Source organism: Patagioenas fasciata, chromosome 5 (assembly GCF_037038585.1).
Source record: "Patagioenas fasciata isolate bPatFas1 chromosome 5, bPatFas1.hap1, whole genome shotgun sequence".
Lineage (NCBI taxonomy): Eukaryota > Metazoa > Chordata > Aves > Columbiformes > Columbidae > Patagioenas > Patagioenas fasciata.
Window position 1 is genome coordinate 36681242 of NC_092524.1, and position 19470 is coordinate 36700711.

The 19470-nt window shown below is 37.5% G+C and overlaps 2 protein-coding genes across 2 annotated transcripts in view; one reads left to right on the forward strand and one right to left on the reverse strand.

Moving 5' to 3' along the window:
* CHRM5 (cholinergic receptor muscarinic 5) overlaps positions 1–16882 on the reverse strand; it is a 50652-nt gene extending 33770 nt beyond the window's left edge. The window contains exon 1 of the mRNA XM_065840057.2: positions 16222–16882. The gene's annotated coding sequence lies outside the window, so the exon portion shown is untranslated. The remainder of the gene's footprint in view (positions 1–16221) is intronic.
* AVEN (apoptosis and caspase activation inhibitor) overlaps positions 1–19470 on the forward strand; it is a 98301-nt gene that overhangs the window by 24796 nt on the left and 54035 nt on the right. The gene's annotated exons all lie outside the window — the stretch shown is intronic.

Sequence of the window (19470 nt, forward strand, 5' to 3'; positions counted from 1 at the left end):
CAGACTGAATACTTAAAAAAGCAGCTGAAAATAGTTTTAAGTAAGAACTGCCAGGTGCCTTTGATAGCAACTGATATCACTAGCCTGACAGAGCTTAGGGCCTTAGGGCTTATTATGTTTGTGAGTAACATAGGATGATAACTGTGGTTTTCAAGTCTGTTTCTTTCCTTTTTTTTTTTTTTTTTTTAATTAATCTTGAGTATAGCAAAGCAAAGTTTTCTGTATTACTTTTGATATCTAGCTGATGTAAACTACAAGTCCATGGGGAAGCCTTCAGGGAATATGTCTCAAATCAATTTAGTAAAAATGCTGTTGAAGCGTAAAGAACAAGAGAAGTGGAAATGATAGGATATCCTTACTTTGCTAGAAGAATCTTGCCATGTTTGAAGAGCTGTCCTCTTTTTTTTGACTGATCAGGGTTAGGTGTCCCAAAATAGATTTAAGTCTTTCATTAGCTTTTTGTCTGTGAATAGATGCTTTAGGTTTAAAAATATGTTTTTAAAATCTTTTTACAGAGCTGATCAAAATGTATCCAGGGACCTGATCACTTTCCTTTAAACGTGGCAGGCATTACCAGTACAGCAGCCAAAAGCTGCCAGCATACATGCCTTGATAACAGTGTGCTGAATTACAGGATCTGATGATTATCAAGACTGAAAAATATAATTTTTGACACAAATTTTTTCCCATTTGTTGTTTTTGTTTTTTTTTTTTTCGGCCATGGCTTAATAATTCTGATGGCCTTAAAGAGTAAGAAAGAAATGCCGTGTAGTTCAAACAAAACTGGCAGAATGGTCTTGATATTGTAAGAATACATACTATTTCTGTAGGTACCTAGCACTCAAATGCAACAGGAAATGTGGAATAAAAATCGAAAGAGTGGTCACTGAAGCATAGTAGTAATGAACAGTTAGTATAGGAATTGTGAGGTAGCAGTTAATTTCTGTTCCCTAAAACCTGTTGGTTTGTGTTTTTAACATTTTGCTTTTGGTCCTCTCTGTTTAATTTTGAGGCATCTATTGCAATGCATTGCCTCCCTTTTGTCACTTTCATGGTCAATACATACATGAGAATTTACAATATACAGAAGACCATTGGTTGATTTGGAAATGTTGAAGAGATAAACTTGTGGAGCAAGGCTCATTTTAAAAATAGTTTTTCCTTCATCTTTTCCATCTCAAGTATATACTGACAGAGAATTGGAAAAAAAATTAGTGAAGAATAAAAGAGTTTTTCTTATTTTCAATACTAATTCTGCTCAAACAAAAAGAATGGCCATGTCAGGACATGGTTCAGATGCTAAAAAAGAATCCTTTGAATGCTGAAATTCAGTTTTGTTTACAGAACTGCCTAAGTCATTGTTCATTTGGATTACTGTGTATATCAGGAGTACCGCTTTTCAGTGGTATTTGATTTCCAGCTTCTACTACTTTTGTATGCCTGTTCTATGAAATTATTGATGTCCGTATGTCTCCATAGAACTCTGTTTCTGTATCTGTTTCTTGTAATGTTGAAATATATAGACTAACAAAGACTTGTTGTTTATCAGCTCCGAAAGCATTATTGCTCTGTGCAAAAAAAAATAGTGAAAAATATTTTTAATTATTTTTTGCTTGTCTTTTTGATTATGTGTGGAACAAATGTGATTTCATCTAGTGTATCTTATTTGGTCAGAAATTCAACAGATGCAAAACTTCATGTCCTTGCTGTTCACCAGGTGACATAAGCTCTGTGCAGAACGTAGAGGTATTGCTTACTTCTTATCATTTATCAAGTCCTTTAAGATATTAGGACCATATTACTGGTCTTGAAAGATTACACTGTTAAAACTAAGGTTTGGTAATAGGCCACTTGAATATTCCCAGTGTACGCGCTCCTGAAATAGTTTAGGGCATGTACTTTGTTACATCTTTCCCTATGTTCTCCTTGTTTTGCTGCCTCATTCCCTAAATGTACTCTGACCTTCCTTGACATGCTCTCCTCTCCCACTTTTCCTTCTAGCCTTGTTCCAGCACATCAGAACTTTCCTTTGTGATGGTTGTGTAGTAGATACCTTTTCCCATCTGTGGAAACTCTTTATCCAAGTGGTCTCATTTCTGTTTGCAGTTTTCAGTCGTGGCAGTTATGCCCTGGGCACTCTGCATCTTTGGACTTATTTATAGACCCAACAGATGCTGCTGTTTTATATACCTGTAGGTATCTGAAATCAACAAAAATGCAACCTCTCCTGTTCTCCCTCTCTCCCCCTTAGCCAAAGTAACTTTCCCAAACAAACAGGAAAAAAAAAAAAGCCCTTTCACAATAAAGCTTTGCAGTAAAATCACAGGACTTGGCACCAGTGGAAGCTCGTTCTCCATCTGCTCAGTGCTTCCTCTTGAACTGTTCCTAACATTACAGAAATTCATATTTTTTGTTCTAATCAGACAAGCTGTCCTTTTTTTTTTTTTTTGTTTGTTTTTGGGCTGCACTAAAAATAGGAAGTGCCAGATTTTAAGTATTAATTACATTTTCTTGATAAATGTATTTTCCTGTAATAGGTAATCTGTAGTCATTAAATATGCTTTCATATCTGTGCCTTTTTACCTCCTAAGTTTTGTCTAAAATGTAACCAGAACTGTATAATCGAATCATAGAATAATTTCGATTGGAAGAGACCCTGAGGATCATGGAGTCTAACCATAACCTAACTCTAGCACTAAAACATGTCCCTAAGAACCTCGTTTAAATGCCTTTTAAACACCTCCAGAGATGATGATGACTCTACCACTTCCCTGGACAGCCTGTTCCAATGCTCATCAACCCTTTCCATGAATAAATTTTTCCCAATATCCAATCTGAACCTTCCCTGGTGCAACTTGAGGCCATTTCCTCTTGTCCTATCACTTGCTACTTGGGAGAAGAGACCAACCCCCTCCATGCTACAACCTCCTTTCAGGTAGTTGTAGACAGTGATAAGCCTCAGCCTCCTTTTCTCCAGGTTAAACAACCCCAGTTCCCTCAGCTGCTCCTCGTCAGACTTGTGCTCCACACCCTTCACCGGCTTGGTCACCCTCCTCTGCACTCTCTCCAGCACCTCAGTGTCTTTCTGATTGTGAGGGATGCAAAACTGAACACAGGATTCAAGGTGGGTCCTCAGCAGTGCCGAGTGCAGGGGGTCAATCACTTCCCTAGTCCTGCTGATACAAGCCAGGATGCTGTTGGCCTTTTTGACCACCTGGGCACACTCCTGGCTCATGTTCAGCTGGCTGTCAATCAACACCCCCAGATCCCTCTCTGCCAGGCAGCTTTCCAGCCACTCTTCCCCAAGCCTGTAGTGCTGCCTGGGGTTGTTGTGACCCAAGTGCAGGACCTGGCACTTGGCCTTGTTGAACCTCATGCAGTTGGCCTCAGCCCAACGATCCAGCCAGTCCAGATCCCTCTGTATGGCCATCCTACCCTCCAGCAGATCAGCATTCCCACCCAACTTGGTGCCCTCTGTGAACGTACTGAGGGTGCATTCAATCCCCTCATCTAGATCATTGAAAAAGAGATTAAACAGAACTGGCCCCAACACTGAGGCCTGGGGAACTCCACTCATGACCAGCTACCAGCTGGATTTGGCTCCGTTCACCACAACTCTTTGGGTCCGGCCATCTATCCAGTTCTTTATCCATTGCGGAGTACGCCCATCCAGGCCATGAGCTGCCAGCTTCTCCAGGAGAATGCTGTGGGATATGGTGTCAGAGGCTTTACTGAAGTCTGAATACTAGGTGGGTCACTTTGTCATAGGAGGAGATCAGGTTGGTCAAAAAGGACCTACCTTTCATAAACCCACATTGACTGGGCCTGATCACTTGGTTTTCTTCTATGTACCATGAGATGTATAGAAAAATAATATGATTCCATTACTTGAATGCATATATATGTAGAAAACATTTCTTATTTTCATTTTAACATTCTGAGATATCTTAGAACTATGTGACCTTATATGTCAGTGATAATACTGCAAAACTAATGGTAAGCAATAAAAGAAAAATCTGTAAGGTTTCATTGTTTCAGAGATTTGTATGCTTCATGATTTAGAACTGAATAAAGTAAGATTCACAGACTAAAGGGGTTAAATTTTCTTCCTATTAAAATCAGTGTGGTAAGCTTTTTTCACATTCTTTTAGTTTTTCACACCTTGATTGCACTCATTTATTTGTTAAGTTCCAGATTTCTGCATCTAAAAGTTTTCTGACCAACATCCTTCTCTAATCCTGGACCTGAATCTTTTGTTGTTACTAAGTATTGATGGTATTTCTGCTGAATTGTGTTTAAGGATGTTTTGGTTATGAAATCACTGATCAGTAAGTTTAAATGTGAAATGATTTGTCCTTATTCCTGTTTTGCTGTTTTCATATCCACTGCTTGAATTTGTAGGCTTGGGAGCTAGATAAAAATGTCTACTCACCTAATTCACTGTTTCTCTTGTTTAATTATATCCTTTGTTTTTATAATACCCCTAAAACCAGTTCTACCTGACTAGGCCTCATGTTGGTCATCATGGTTTGTGCCACACCATCATCTCTGACTTTCCTGCCAGTGAAATCCCCTAAGCAAAAATGTGTTACTCCGGCACTTGTACTCAGACAGTAGAGTTAGTATTCCAGTCTTCATTTTCAAAATTCAGTATGTTCACTCCATTCCTGTTTCCCTTCTCCCATTTCTACTTGTTTTTACTTATTTTCTCCCTTTCCCAGTTCATTCAGGTTTTGCTTTTACTCCATGAACTTTGTGATTTTCCTTGTTGCTGTGTATTAATTTTGATTGATTTTAATCTTTTCTTTCGGATGGCTTTTCACACTTCTGATCCTGAATGACTGTTAAATCACCCGAATTAGACTGTGAAGATTTTTAGAGCAGGGTCCTAAACTGTTGTTAAATCACCTGATTTAGACTGTAAGTTTTTTAGAGCAGGAATTTTCTTTTGCTTGTCCGTAAAGTATAGGTTCTTTTGCAATAATGACATTAGTAGTTATTACTTCTATGATAATATTAAAATATGTTGATTTATTTGGAGGAGCTATGTTTGTTTTAATTGTAATGCTTTTGTTCCATCTCTTAACAGCCTACATCAGGGAAAGAAGTAAAAAATAGAAATAGAAATGTTGTAAATTTCTATAAAACCAGAATTTTTTTTATTTGTGGTAAGGATGATAAAAGTATCGGGTGTAGCAGATTGATTTAATTGCAGAAGCCAGACTTTTTACTGTTCTGTTTCTCACAAGGATAAATTTATACCTAATATCAGTTTCTAAACAAAGTAACTGTGGTAGGAATGTTCCCTTGTTCATTGATGGATGCTCCAAAGCAGTGTTGAGATTAGACTGCACATGAACCACCATCAGAAGAGATTGATCTGTTCTTCTAGCAAGAGTCTCAGAAATGTGTTTGCAGGGACCAGTGCTGTTTCTAAACACTGGTTTTGGGGTGGAAGAAGGGCTGTGAAGCAGGGAATGCTCTGAAGGACACAGAGTGCCTATTTCGTCCCTAATCTCAGCTGCAGCTCCTCTTTTCTTCTTATCCCCTTTGTGGTCCTGAAATTCTTCCTCACGTTTGCTACTGATGGCTTGTGCTCTCCTTGTCCTTCTCCTTTTAATGCTGAGTCACAGCTGTTCATTTTGCCATTGTTCTTGCCCTGATCTCATCCTGTTGGTCAGAGTTCCCAGTTCTTACATCCAGCTTCTATGCTTTCTCTTTATCCTTTCCCTGTGCCGTATTTTTGTACCTGTCCAAATAATGTGTTGGCTCCTCATCTGCTTTGTGTTTTCTTGCCTGTTGTTTGCTCTCCACTCTCCTGAGAGTGGTGTATTTGGCATTTCTGACTGTTGTATAGGAAGATGGCTCTTCTAAGCACTTAAAGGATTTTTTTTTTCTTTTCCTTCCCCCAAAGAGCTTATTTTATGTCTAGATTTGGGTAATTTTCTTGAAGAATGTCAAAGGCATATTGAGCCTTGACAAAGTCTGTTTCAAAACAAGAGTTGTCTTAACTGTCTGTTCTACACTCAAGGGAACTCTTCTGTCCCGTTGTGCTTTCTTGCAAACCGAACCCTGTGCATGTGTAAAATTGTGAACTAGAAATGCTTTTAATAAAAATTATGTTTGAGGGACAAAATAGGGTGGGAGTGGGGAGGAATTATCTTTTCTTTGGTTCTGACTCATTTTCAACCTTTACTGGAATGTGAATCAGATGACCTTCCTTTGACGGTACACACTCATCATCTCAGTTTATAAAGCGTGGTATTTCTGAATCTGCTGCAGATAATTTGGGTTTTGAAACTGATCATACTCTCTCTGTTTCTAAGCTCTTGGTTGAAAACAGCCTGTGATAATGTGGTATTTTCTTCCTGAATATGTGCATGTGCTTCAACATGCAGAAAATGTGTCACTGTAGAGTGTGTATCAGCTAGCTACAAATTGTAAGGGGGCAACGTGGAAGAACTAATTCGAGATGGGAATGTTTTAATAGGTTGGTATCATTCTACTGTGGGTTTCTTTTGGTTTTTTTTTGGTCATAAAACTTTTGTGTCATAAAGCCTATTTTGCAGATATTTATAGCAAAGGAATTTTCATTTGAGACACTTGGTTAACTTTCTTCTGGGAAAATGCTGGCAGAATGGAGATATTGGAAAGCTTAGTATTTTAAATTGACAGTTCAGTGGTAATGAGGTAAACTGGGTTTACTGAAGTGCTCTAGGTTTAAGAGTACTAGTCCTGGAGCGGAAGTCTATACAATTTGTACTCTTTCAGGAAAAGATACCCTGTTTGCAGTCTTCACCTTTCTGATGCCCAAGGAAGTGTAGCAAAGTGGTTCTAGTGAAAAACGCCCCTTGTGCTCTGGCTTCTTAACGGAAGGATTCTTGTTTGAGTTACTTTTTTCCCTGTAGGTATACTTTATGCTTCTGAAGTTGCTAGAAGATAAGAGTTCTGCACAACAGATGACAAATGTTGATTGGCTTTTGTAACATAAGATTTGCTTTGGGCTAACCCACTTCTTGACTGAAATGCTTAGACACAGAAATAGGAGTGACAGTAGCAAGACAGAAGTTACGCTGAACTAAAGAAGTAAACAACTTTCCAAGGCAAAGAACGGTCAGAAAAGATGTTTTGAATTTTTCATGTAGATATATTTCTTAATGTATGTTGCTACCCTGTCTGACCGACTGGAAGACAGGCTTGTTCTGAAGGCCAGTAACTACATCTCCCCTGACTATTTTGCTGTCTGCACAGGCCTCTGTGGTGATGTGTCTGTGGGCCCAGGGGTGCGTGGGAAGTATTAGTTTGAAATAGACTGACCGTGAATTGAGGCAGCTTACCCAGCCCAATAATTACTGGTCAGTCTAAAGACATCTTTACTGTATTTTGTTCATTATCTAGGTTTTCTGCATAATACTACATGTAATTTTGGAGTATAAGTCATCCATCAATCACAAAAAAAAAAAATCTGAAATTAAAGTCCTCGTAGTCTGGGACCTTCAGCATTGTCAAGAGTCCCAGGACTCTGCACAGTACTTCAGAGACTACTATCTTGATCAGTCATCTGAAAAATCAACAAAACCTGCTCTTTCTCACCTTCTGTTGCACACAGGGAGCAAGTCATAGGTGCTGGTAAATTATTTCAGAAACCTTCCTTATGGTCTGGAGTGTTCATTCTCTCTCTTTTGGTTCTCTCTCTCCATCTTCCTCTTCTGTTTTAGACATGGTTAAATTTGGTACACTTTCCTTTTATCTTCTTATCTTGAAATGCATGCTTTTCCTTTTAAGAAAAACAACAATATATTTGCTGCGCCTTTCAGGTGCCCTTTTCAGGACTGCATTACCCCTGGGGCAAAAACGGACAAGGAGTTCTATCCAGCAGGTACTGGTGGGTTTGATCTGTGTTTGAAAGGAACATGGTGCCACTGGCACAAAAATGAGAGTGGAAGGTGCTTGCATGTTCCCTTTCATTTTATAGTGTCACCTGTCACTTCGAATGGGAGTGGGTGCAAAAAATAACTTGTGTAGAGTGGAGAAACTGAGTTTTACCCCAAGTAACAAAATATTTTCATTTGTCCAAAAATGGGCAGGCTAATGCAGCTTGCTCCAGCTGCAAAAAGTGGACTTGTATTGACTTTCCCTGCTCTCACATATTAAATACCAGAAAAAAAAAACTGTAGCTGTTACCAGGCACATTTGTGAATTGGCTTCAACTGATGACATTTTTCATCTCTAAGTAGTTTCATATGTAATTATCAATTGCTTTAGTCATCATGTCAGTCACTACTAAAACATGAATTTTGATGAAAGCGACTATAATTTATTTTGGATTTTCTCTTCCTTTTGTACATTTTTAGAAGGAACCTAGTGGATGTCTGTGTTTTGTTTCTTGCATGTCCCTGCTTCTCTTGCTTTTATGGAGTGATCTGTTTTGTTGTTCTGTTTGTTATGCAGCTGTGGAGTTCTTATCAATTAAAAATGTGGTGAATTTGAAGTTGCTTTATGTTTTGCTTCTGCTCTTGATAATAAGTTAAGAAAACCTCCCTTCTTCTGAAGAAATGACTTTGGAAGTGATATTATGGATTTGGCCCATCACCAGACATGGATCTGATTGCCTGATTTGACTGCATGAATGGTGCAAAAGAGTTGGCAGGAACATGAAATGGAACAGTTGGTGAGAAGGGAAAGATCTTGGGGAATCATGGAAACACCAGGATTGGTATTGGTATTAGCAAGGGAAGAAGTAATAGTTCCTTTTTCTGTAGTAGCATGCGTAGGTATTGGATTAAATAGGATTAAATACAGATGCCTACTTCTGATTTATCTTAATATATATTTGCAGTTAGAATATTGACAGCAAGTAAATTTTCTAATGCAAGTAAGAGTCTACGATATCTCTTGCTTTAAATCTTCTATTCTGTAACTCCATGTGATTGTCTGCCCCTTCTTTGACATTTTTTTTGGTTGTTCATAATGCCTTATTAAGTGTTTGCTTACTCTTATTTTTATATATCCTCTTTCTATCCCACTGACAACTCTATTACTCCTAGTTGTATTTGAATACAAAAAAAGAGGAGGGGGGAGAGAAAGAAGGAAGAGTAGAAATCTCTGAGAAGAAAAAACTAGTCACTTAGAGGAAAATTGCCTGCAAGTATGAGATGACTAAATTAACTTGTAGAAATGTAATCTGAAAGCATCAGGTTTCATACTTGCAACTTAAAAGTACACTTTAGCTTGTCAAAGAAAATTGATCTTTATAAATGTCTCTGTGCAAAGTAACATTTAACTAGAGACAAAGCATTTTAAAGTCTCCAAAGTGTTTGATTTGGCCATGTTATCTTTGCATTTAAAAAACCCCCAACAACATCAAAACAACAACAAACCTCCTAGTGATTATTTGTGTTTAGTGCCTGTACTTCAAAATGGTTTCTCTCTAACTGTTCATCTGAACTTTCACAATTTTCTTTTGGCTGTTCATTTGTTAATAGTAGAGTCCTATAATGATTCTTGAGGTTTGTCTTTTTGCAAACCTTTCTACTTCAAAATATTTTAACATACTAACATTTTCTATTGCTGCAATGATTATAGGAAACTGAGGAAGCAAACAGTGGAACCCTCTTGGGAAGCAAAATTGGAGTATGAAGTAAAGACCTGTGTTTACAAACTTGCTCAGTAGAGTGAAAGAATATTTATGGTCTAAACTTTAGCATTAATAAAAAAAAAACCTGGAGGACATTTTTTAATTTTAAAAAGTTGCAGAGAGGTGTAATAATTTTGACCTCACAACTGCAAACTCTTTATGGTGGTGACAGATGCTATAGAAAATGTGGGATTTTTTGTGAGTATCTATAATAAAGTAATCTGAGCTGTTTTCCTGGAGTCTGTCAATCTCCCAGCCTGGTTGTAAATTAAAATTATTTCATTCAAAAAAGACTAGTGGAATAAGCTACAAAAATAACTCACTGAGCAGGCTATACTATATGATAAAAGCTGCTGTAATGCGTATTTGAAAACTGAGGCATTGAACAACTACATTAAAAATGTAGTTTCATGTGATTAGAATTCTTTTAATCAAGAAAGGAAAACACAGTAGATTAATCCAGGGAGAATATAACATGGACAAGATATATTTTGGTGACAGTGATAGTGCACACCTACGATATCAGTCAGGAAAAGATGACGTCCACATAATGGCATTAGGGATGATTTATCTAATTTACATTATAATAGGTAAAATAATTATTGAACAGCCTATTATAGAGAGTATGTACACGTGTTTAAGAAAATGACTTTTTCTAGAGTCTTTTTCTGTATCTGAGTTCTGACAGCTTGGCACGTCTAAACTTGAAAATGGTTCCATTTCCTCCTCTCCTTGCAACACTTTCAGATCTATGTAATTTTAGTAGTTAGGTGACACATTTGCCGTTATTTGCTTTTAGACCTTAGAGGTAAAATACTACCAACAAACATCTTTGAATTACAGTTCCTTCATTTTTTAATGTGAAAACATGAAATAGCAAACATAATAAAAATCTGTTTCAGTAAGGTTTGGGGCAAACTGGAAGTAAAACTTGCTGTTGTTTCATTCCCCAGCTCAAATCCCCTACTGACTTTGAGAAGAGGAGCAGATTCTCTCCAGTAAGTGATTGTACATGGAAGGCTAACTCCAGCATAACCAGTAAAATTCATAGATCACAATGCCAAAGAAACAGTTTGTGATCAGGTGGACTTTGCTGGATAACATGAGCAGTCATAACAAAGAAAGGTATGAACTAGTTATTGGTTGAATTAGGGCATGTCTTCAGTATGGCTACAGTCAAAAGCTGTTGTCAGTCTTAATTAAACAATTTCAGTGACCGGGAATCCCTCAGAGCTCTTGGAATGTTGTTCCACTGGGCTCTTGGACTGATCTGATGTGCTTTTACCTTCACTGTTACAAGTGTTCGTCTTGATTTGCCTCTTGTTCTCTATAGGCTGAGGATTGCAGAGAATTGCAGATAAAACAGACAAATGACATTAAACTTAGTGCAGATGAAGATTAAGTGACGTGCATGTGGGGGAAGCAGTCCCCTATCACATTCAAAGACATCTGAGGTGGTTGTTACTACACACTAGTTGAAAGCAAATGAACCCTTGAAATTAGGAAAAGAACAGAAAACACATCACGGTGTCACTATATAAATCAGTGACGCAGGCACATTGGGTAACTCATTTGGACCTCAGAGACTCCACAAGGAAAAAGTTGTACTGAAAAGGTACAGCAAAGGCCAGCAGGACAACTACCAGTGTGGAATAATTTACATATGAGGTGTGGCTGAGGATGGTATGAGTAGAGTGGAATAGAGGACTTCAGCCTCAAAGGCAGATGACTGAGAAGAGTACGGTGTAGCTGTCTGTAAAATCATGGAAGGGCGGATATGGTGAATAAGAAATTATTATTCTCTCTTCTAGTGCAAGAAGAAGGGAATATTGGGTGAAGCTGGCTGGCAGCAAATTCCAAAGAAAGAAAGTATTTTTTGATGTAACTCATATATGGAAGTTTGTCGTGGGATCTTGTGGAAGCTTAAATTTTGTGCAGGTTTAAAAAACAACTGGAAAAATACTTCAAAGGTTATCTTATAAACAAGACATCATCTCTGGCTCAAGAAATCCCTGAACTACAAATAGCTAGAGGCTGGCAGAGTATTTCTGAGAAAGTGTCCCTGTGCGTGTGCCCTGCTCTCGGGCTTCCCTAAACATACACTGGTAGGCACTGTTTTGCTGGAGTTGGGGCTGTATGGAGCCTCTGATTCAATCTGGTGTGACCTTTCCCAAGTGATGTGCTTCTTTCTTCCCTGTTTGTAATCTACAGAACTGATAAATTAATATTTAAATTTTGAGATTGTGTCAGTTCAACACTGTTGGAAGGTATTAAGGTCCTGTAAGGGATTCATTTTTCTGTGAATTTAATAGTTTCAGCAATCTTGATGACTTCAGCGCTGTTTGATATGTAAGTATATAGTAGGGGGAAGCGAGTTCACTTCTTGTAAAGCATCAATACCACTCAATAGGGCAGACTGTACAAATGTGTGTTTTTTTAGTATCTCATGATTGCAGGGATACTGAAGAAGTCCAAAGAATGTCTTTCTTCAACACTGAAAAAATGCTGTTCAATAGAATGAGTTAGGTAGATGTAGGCCCATGTGTTTGACATCAATCCTGGAGAAAGAGAATGGAAAAGCTGATACAGGATTTGGTTAATTAAGATTGCAAGTGTGGAGGCAGGCCTTGCTGGACCTAAAATTTGGTCATGGAGCAGCAGCATCACAAGCAAAAGAGAGGGATGAGCTGACCAGATGTAAGTTGAGGCTCTAGAGCTGCAGGTTTTGAGTTACCAGGAGCACACGCATCTGCTGTAATAGTTTCCTTCTGTGCAGAGGCTGCTTTGTCATGTCAGGCCCCCTCACAAAACAGTTCATATCTGCCACGGAGGTATATAAACCCTTGGGCTTTTAAGTCAGTTCATATTGATAGAGGGCTGAACATCTGTTGCTGTGCATTCTTTACTGTAGCTATAAACTGGTTTTGTCTGACCTGGCTCTGCCTGTTTATTCCACAACAAATGGAAATGAATATAATGTATATTGGTCAATTTGGCATTCTAGAAGATGTATCTTTACCTGTGGTTGGAAATCCTGCGTATTACCTGCATGTATTTACACTCCTGAAGTGTTTGATGCCTTTTTTTTCTCATTACAATGACTCTCAGAGGCAATTGGATTATTTAATGAACTGGCTTGCGAGAGATGCAAATGGCCATGGTGAATGTTGTGTTCATCTGTAATACAAGGTGAAATGAAGATGAGGTGGGTGATTTAACTATGTAGGGGCAGATTTCACTCCTTGCTTTCTATTAGGTTATGTAAGTTCAATCTCTTAAAAAGGTGGAAGTGTAAAAGTATCTCCTGTTTTACCTGTTATCATAATAGTTTTGAGTAGACATGGAAGTGGATGCAGAGGATAGGCCAATAGTTTAGGAATGTGTGTATTTACAATTCTGTGCACCTACAATTCTGTGCCACTACTTCTTACTTTCTTTTAGCTGATAACTACACAGAAGGGACAGTTGGGACTTTCAGTCTGTCTCATATTTGCATCATTTCTAAAAGGTTCATTAAACCATGCTACACCACTTTATCATTTGTTACCTGCTGAATTTGTGAAGAGGGTCCCATTTACATGTACTGCATGTGCCGTTTTGCCGAGCAGATGTGCTCTCTCTAGGCAATTGACAGTAGTTATTCTGTGGTGTGGTTTACTCATTTCACACATATGAGCAACTTAATACAGAGAGGAAATGAAAAGATATCTTTGTCAGGTGCTTAGTGATCCTTGAACAACTGATTATGATGAAGGTGGAAAATAAATATTGACTCATTGATTTCAGCCAAGGTGATTTTTACATAATTACACATTTTGGAAAACATTCAGTGATATACGTATTTCTAGTTGCAGAGACGTTTAGGTTTTGGACCTTGGTAAATGAACTGTTCACTTTTCTTAGTGAATCTGAATTCTTTGAAGATAAGTGAGAGGAATAATGGACTTAAAATAACATTTATCATGACGACTTAAATTCAAAATTATTAATGAATATATCTGAAAAAAAAACACCTCTGCCTTTTCTTTTAAACATATTACAGAGTTGTATCCAGTCTTTTAAAAAAATACTAGTTGTATCTAGTTCTCCTTCCTACAAGCAAGCTTTCCACTTGTTCTTAGCCCTCTCATATTTTCAACAGAGAGCTTAAAAAGTCATAACTGCAGCTCTCAATTTAGAAGTTTCTGAAACACTGAGTTTTGAGTAAGCTTTTTGAGAGCTTCATTGGAGAATAGCCTGATTGTTCTTAAATAGGCATGTTGGCTAGCTGTTATGTTTGGGTTATGGGGTGTGTGGGTTTTGTTTTTGTTTTTATTTTGTTTTGCTTGTTTTTGAAGCCATGATAAACAATATCTTCTGTAAAAGAGAAGGCAAAACACTCATGCATAATGTCCACGATAAGGAAGCTTTTCCGGTGTGAGAGCAGTAACTGGAGAATCAAAACTTGAATTACAATTCTTATTTTTCTCTCTTTTACTTCCAACTCTGGACCTGATTCAACAAAGCTGTCTTCTAAAATCAGCTGGTAAAGGCTGTGTTAGGTTTGCTGCTTGTAACAAGTGTTACTGAGTTGCAGTGGGCTTTGATGGTTCAAGTTACGGAAATCTTGAACTGGTGCCGTTGAAACTTACAGCCATATTGTTTTCTTTTGTGTTGTGCAGAACCTAGTTTTTAACTGAAATTTTTTTCTTGGTATATTAGGTGATAAAGTATCAGTGTGTGTTGTATGGGAGCAGCAAGCAGGCAGGAAGAGCTCAGACTGGATCGATGTAATATGTGAAGTGAGGCACATGAAAAAAAGGTTGAGAGATGTGTGAGCGGTTGTGAAGAGAGCAATTGGAGCTACTTAAAAGGACAGAAAGTGGGGAAACTTAGAGTGTGCAGGCACCTGTCACTAATAAAATGGTTATGGGTGTCCTCGCAAAAATTCCCATCAAATTTTCATCAAATACAGAAAGTGGAAAAGGGTTAGAATAATAGAAACTACTTTGCCTGTATTAAGCAGAAGAGTTAAGCGTGAATGTTTAGAGAATATGAAACATTTTCCACCTTCCACCCCCCATCATGGCAGTCAAGAGAGGGATCTTGTAGGAGGAATTTTAAAGGTATCAACTATTCTACAGTAATATGCATGAGATGACCCCTCTCATGCAGAAGTAGTTTCACATATGTTACCTGGTAGGAATGTCATTATTTTGGGAGTGTGTCATTGACTCTTGATGTCAGACACGGCTCAGTGTATTATCACCTTCTGGTTTTTAGTCTCATGGTATTCTGTTAGTCTTTGGCAAGTAAATTTAATCTTCTAGCACTTGGTAGAATTCATAAACATGTTGTGCATAAGTGAACGGCTCAAAAGAGATGTTTGTGAATGGCAAATGAGTCTGTCTTTAGCAAGCATCAGGCAAGAGAGAGATTGTTTTAGTAAGTTAGCAAACATAAAAACAAAACAACAGGAAAAGGATGGATGGATACATTATATAAGAACAATGTGCTAAATAGAAATGAGAGAAATGATATAGAGGGAAGTAAAGATATTTAAAACAATGTTGGAAAAAAAATATTACATCTTAGTAAACAGAAAAAAAAAGGTGTGAAACCAGTAAAAGACAGTAGGAGCAAAGATGTAGGTTTTCAAACCTAATATGACATACAAAATTGACCTATGTGATACTATAAAATGGTCGGTTAAACAGTGTATGTCTATTTTATGCTTTTCAGTTTCAAAGCGTATGGGGTTTTCTGTGTGTGTGTGAGCACAGGTACCTTCCTCTGACTTGTAAGTGTAGTTTTCTGAATAACAGATATTGTGGGTTTTTTTGTTTTGTTTTTCCAAGCCCTATTAGATGTTAGAATCTAATTTTAAATGTTTTGCATGCTATTTCCATGTAGAAGTCATGTCTATGTGGCTTATGTAGTGGATGCTGCAAGTAATTGAAATAACTGAGGTGACCTGCACCTTTTTTATAGTTTTACCGGGGCACTGATGTCCAGTGTTCTTTTTGAAACTCTGTACACAGTACTTCGGGGGTGTATTAACACATCACTATTTTCTTAATGTGCTGTAGTTTACCTTTCATAAATAACTGATCAACACCTCTAGCTTCATTTAATATCCTTTTATATAAATATTAACCTATAATAAAAGATATCCTTTTACATTTACTGCTGTTGTGCAAAGTGTTGTTAGCTTTGCCAGATTAAACAGATAATGAAGTACAGTAATTGTTTTTTGGAATATAAACAGGAGCATGACTTTTTATAAATTTCTTTTTTCTTAAACAGCCATGCATGTAAATGTATATTAAAATATTTTTAAGGATTTAAATGTTAGGAAATATTTCACTCCAGTAAAAGTCAAGAGAGAAAGCATTTAATAGTTTTCCTTTGAATAACCTTAGTATCAAAAGAGAGCTGTTATTTGACCAGTATAGAAAATCTAAGAACATCAAATATTTATCATAAAAGGATTTAAACTTCGGTATCAAGATAAAGAAATATAAATTCATTGAGTTATTGTCCATACATTAAAGTGTATATTGATGTGATAAATAATTAAAGCAGTATATGAAATAAAAACTTACCTAGGAGATACTTGATTGAAGCTTTATCTGTGCTCTGTCAGAATATACTGAGACTCACTCAGCAGATAGGAAGCTTTTTTCTATTTGAAATGCATTGTGCACTCTCGTCTTGTGATTTCTTTTTCCACAGCGTCTTGTTGTTCACTGCTGCTTCGTCTTGTGGTATTGGTAGTTTCTAGTTTATTTCCAGGTATCTCCAATATCTGATTTCTTTCACATTCAGCATTTTTGCTTATTCTGCCCTTATCAGGTAATAGAAAAGAACCTGTGAACTTCACATCTTCCCCCCCACACCTCAAAAAAGGACAAAAAAAAAAAAAAGAAGGAAAATACATTGACCCCAGCTAACTCAAGTATTTGGCAAACATTTAAAAAATAATTTAAAGATTTAGTATCCAGTAAACTCCATCTGTTTTCTGTAGCTATTCCAACACTGAAAAGTTATTTCCCTACACATTTTGGTAGCTTCCATGTTTTAGATTTTTGTAGCAAATATGCAGGATCTGTAGATATCAGGTCTTGACTTTTAACTCATGCAACGTTATTCTGTGAAGGATGATGGTCTGCCTCTCTCAGCTCCTTACGCTTCTGTCAGACACAGATGTGAAGTGCTGCTTTAGAACAGAGGGGAAAAAAAAATCCCAAAGGGTGTAGTGTTTTGTCATCTCTCAGGACAGTGAGCACGCATGGCATCAATGAGTAGCAGATATGAGCTATTCAAACCAGTCACTGAATTGACAAGATGACGCTTTCGTACATAACAGACCCATTAATTATTTCTTCTGATGGACAGCAGTGTCTACTAGAAGAAAAACACAGCAGATGATAATACTAGGTTTGATAGGTGCTCGGTGTTTGAACAGCTTGTCATCAAGAAAAGAATCCAGGAAAAAACTGCTGTTTTGGGACATAATCAGGTAAATCGGACCAGAGTTGTTTTGGCATGATAGATGTCATGTCTAGGGTTAAAAATCCATTCAGGTTAAGGTCTATTCATAGCTAGCTTTTTATCAAAAAGATGTTCCAAAAGATTTGCATTAAAAATTGTGGTTTGTGTTTTGCTTTGTGTAACCTCTCATTTGGGCAACCTGGCTGTAATCTTGTGGTGTTTCATTTATAACTTAATGTGCAGATTAACCCTATGCATTCATGGGGATTTTGTCTATTATTATCTTTTTTCTTTTTTTTTTCTTACTCCTCTTTTCCTCTGCACAAAGAAACCTTAATAATCTTCATATTTTATAAAAATGTTTTTCAAGGGACTTTGTGTATGAAGACGGTGTTCGAACTCATTACACACTTTGTATCAAACAAAGGCTTTCTGACTCACAAATCCATTTATAATTAATTTAGAAACTGAAATTGTTTGATTTAATGTTAATTAACTGCTCTTTGAGGGTAACATGTAGAAAATAATATATATTAAAAACTCTCTTTAATTAGCATAAACCCTTCATAAATCTGTCCTAAAATATGAGGGCTAAAATCTTCTTTCGCTATAGCAGCGTTGTTAGGGGCAACATATGCTGATTGTGGGGAAAAGAATGCAACACTTTGAACTTTTGCTTAGAATATAGTTTCATTTTTTTTTCCCCTTGGAGCCTTATTTACTGAACTTTTCAATTTATTAAGAAGAAAATGTTTACAATTTATTTATTTCCTTTTTTTTGCCTTCTGTACGTTGAAGGTTGTGAAGAGATAAAATGATGAAAGAACTGGGGTGAAACACGAACCACACCAAAAATAAGGTGGGAGAAGGGGCTAGTCCTACAGGTTTGTACTTGTTTACTTGAAGTATGAAGAACTTCTCTCGTAATTTGCCCTAGTCTTGTTTCATTGAAACAGCAATGTTGTCTTCATCTTTCTCGTTATGAAATGGTGGAGAGCATCTGGATAAAGCTTTTTTTTTTTTGTTTATCCAGTCAATAATGATGAGTAAAGTTATGCCCTTATACCACATCAAATAACTTTTGGAATACCCTTGGCCTCTAGCTTACATCCGATCTAGGTCCAGACCAAATTCAAGACGAGCAGCATACGATGGCTGTAACTTTAAATGTAGGTTGTCAGTCTTGTGTCTTTAAATAAGGACTTGAGTTGCCAAGGATACAATGGGTACATGATGTGAAGTCCATGCTGAAAGTACTGGAAGGAGGCATGCTTTCTGAAAGAATATTAACACTCATGATTTCTGTTCTCAAGCATACAATGCATATCTGGAGTTGCTAGCCTAATCTGAACTGAGAGTGCCCTAAATTTATTAGTGTTTCATAAAGGTGTTGATTCTTTTGAAGCCCTTCCACGTAACTGGAATCTGACAAGACACAAGCTTTGTGTGTGTAGCAATAACTGTTGTACAGTTTGTGTTCTTACATTGAGAGACCACATCTGAAATATTGTGTCCAGTTCTGGGCCCCTCATTTCAAAAAGGACAGGGAACTGCTGGAGAGGGTCCAGCGTAGGGCAACAAAGATGATTAAGGGAGTGGAGCATTTCCCTTATGAGGAAAGGCTGAGGGAGCTGGGTCTCTTTAGCTTGGAGAAGACTGAGGGGTGACGTTATTAATGTTTATGAATATGTAAAGGGTGAGTGTCACGAGGATGGAGCCAGGCTCTTCTCAGTGACAACCAATGACAGGACAAGGGGCAATGGGTACAAACTGGAACACAAGAGGTTCCACTTAAATATGAGAAGAAACTTCTGGAACAGGCTGCCCAGGAAGGTTGTAGAGTCTCCTGTGGAGACGTTCAAAACCCACCTGGACACCTTCCTGTGTAGCCTCATCTAAGTGTTCCTGCTCTGTCAGGGGGATTGGACTAGATGATCTTTCGAGGTCCCTTCCTATCCCTAACATTCTGTGGTTCTGTGATAATCTCTCAGAAGACAAAGAACAAACACTAGCCTCAGTCTGCTTCCCCCTTGTGAATCCAAAAATAGGACATTCAAATATCTATTCTGTGATTATCCCTAAAAGAAGTCCTGAAATGCAAAATAATTGAACTTTTTTTAATATGCACTTGTGCCTGAGCGCACACATACATATATATGTGTATAAAAAGCACATTTTTTCCCTTTTCAGAACTAGGGAAGCTGAGTTATTTGTATGTTACCATCAAAAGTATTCTGTTATCTCAAGCCTGGAGATGAGGGTAAACTTGGATGAAGCAGCATGTTGAAGTTTAGGGGATGTCAGCGTTTCTGACATCTTAATGTGCAACCTGAGTCTAAGATAGGAGATCATTTGTGTTA